This window comes from Equus quagga, unplaced genomic scaffold (genome assembly GCF_021613505.1).
Source record: "Equus quagga isolate Etosha38 unplaced genomic scaffold, UCLA_HA_Equagga_1.0 HiC_scaffold_4030_RagTag, whole genome shotgun sequence".
NCBI lineage: Eukaryota > Metazoa > Chordata > Mammalia > Perissodactyla > Equidae > Equus > Equus quagga.
Window position 1 is genome coordinate 10,764 of NW_025793715.1, and position 2,010 is coordinate 12,773.

The following is a 2,010-nucleotide window of genomic DNA, read 5'->3' on the forward strand; positions in this document are numbered from 1 at the left end:
TTTATAAAGATTAGAAAGAAACAGAAGAGCAGTATTTATTACTAAAGGAATGCACACATACAGAATAAAAGGATAAAGAAACACATGGGAACGAACAAATGAATTCAGGATAGTGGTCCCTTCTGGAAGAGAGGACGGGGGGTATAAAAGGAGAAGCAAAGTGGGGGCTTTAACTGCCTTGGTGATATTTGGTTTCTTAAGCTGGGAAGCAGTAAATTGGTAATTTTTTTAAAGAAAGAGTATAAAGCTGTTCTAGAAAATATCATCCTCTAAAACCGTCCTGTCCAATACCATAGCCACCTGCTACACGTGGCGACAAAGAACCTGAAATATGGCTAGTCCAAAGTAAGATGTGCTCTAAGTGTGAAATACACATTGGCTTTCAAAGACTTAGTACAAAAAAAGGAACATAAAATATCTCATTAGTGCCCCTTTATTGGTCATATGTTGAAATGGTAGCATTTTGGATACACTGAGTTAAAATGTATTATTAGAATTAATTACACGTGTGAACCAAATGTGCTTAGAGCTACACCTGAGGCTCACATGATCTTGCTATTGGACGGCACTGCTCCAGGAGTTAGTCTCCCTTTACAGGTTGGGTAACCTCAATAGCTCAAAACCAAATACCACAGAGAGAAACACACAGGAGAGGGGCCGTATGCAGGAGAATGGCGTTCAATTATTTCTTTACCCAACTTTTGCTCTGCCACGTCCAATGGGACAGCCAATGTCCCTGAGTGTTCTCCTCTTCTTCCTTTCAGTGACAGACCACCCCTGGAGTTTAGACGGGCAGGTGGCTGCCCAGCCACAGACTACATTGCCCAGCATCCTCTGCAGCTAGGCTTGGTCATGTGGCATGCTGTCCCCAGTGCAGTGGGAGCAGAAGCGATATGTGCAACACACTTCTTCCCTGTCCCCCTTCTCACAGGCTGGAACAAAGACGTCATGGTGACCCAGCTTCAACCAGAGAGATGAGGCAAACCCTCTATGGAGTAGTGGGGCAACACAAAGGAAAGACCCTGAATCCCTGAATGATCACGTGGAGCAGAGCCGGCCCACCAGTCCGGGGTGCTCATGTCTGGCCTTGAGCTATCACAGTGAGCAAAATAAACTTCTATCTTCTTTTAGCGTCTGACCTTCGGGGGTATCTTTGTTACCTGCCCCCAACCATACAGGGACTTTCACGTGCATCCTTTCATTTAGCCTCTAGGGCACCTTCAGAAAGTAGTTGTGATTCTGTTGTGCAAAAAGAAAAACTAAGGTTCAGATACCCGGCACCAGATCAAAGTGTTACAGACTAGGGTGTGACAGAGCTGGCATCCTCACCCAGATCTCACCTAATGAGGCCACGGCTGCCACATAAAGCTGGACGCTGCAGCTCCAGGACAGGATATGAAAACACAAACCCTCTTTCCGTAAAAAAGCAACGTAATCTTCTAAAAACTGTGAAACTAGAGGGAAAAAAACAGCCTAATCCTGCCTCTCCAACACTTGCACTACTAGCCTTTTACTATACTTGCTTCCAGTCGTTTTTCCTGTACTTCCTGTAATGGATTGAATGGTGGCCCAAAAGGATAAGTCCACATTCCAGAACCTGTGAATGTGACCTTACCTAGCAAAAGTCCTCACAGATGTAACTAAGGCAGGAACCTTGAGATGAGATCATCCTGGGTACCCTAAATCCAATGACAAGTGTCCTTCTTAGAGACAGAAGGGAGACGACACAGGGAGGAGGAGGCCGTGTGAAGATGGAGGCAGAGACCGGAGTGATGCAGCCACAAGCCAAGGACTGCCAGCTGCAAGAGGCAAGCAAGGATTCTTCCCTAGAACTTTCGGGGAGAGCATGGCCCCCTCGATGCTCTGGTTTTGGACTGGTGGCCTCCAGAACGGTGAGCGAACACATTTCTGTTGTTGTAAACCGACTTTGTGGTGAATTGTCACGATAGCCCTAGAAAACTAATACACTTCCTTTTTAGAAATAGAGGCACTCTAGTGAGCATACACTTC

The 2,010-nt window shown here is 45.9% G+C and overlaps 1 protein-coding gene across 1 annotated transcript in view; it reads right to left on the minus strand.

Moving 5' to 3' along the window:
- Window positions 1-2,010, minus strand: part of LOC124232261 (E3 ubiquitin/ISG15 ligase TRIM25-like) — a 14,584-nt gene that overhangs the window by 9,240 nt on the left and 3,334 nt on the right. The gene's annotated exons all lie outside the window — the stretch shown is intronic.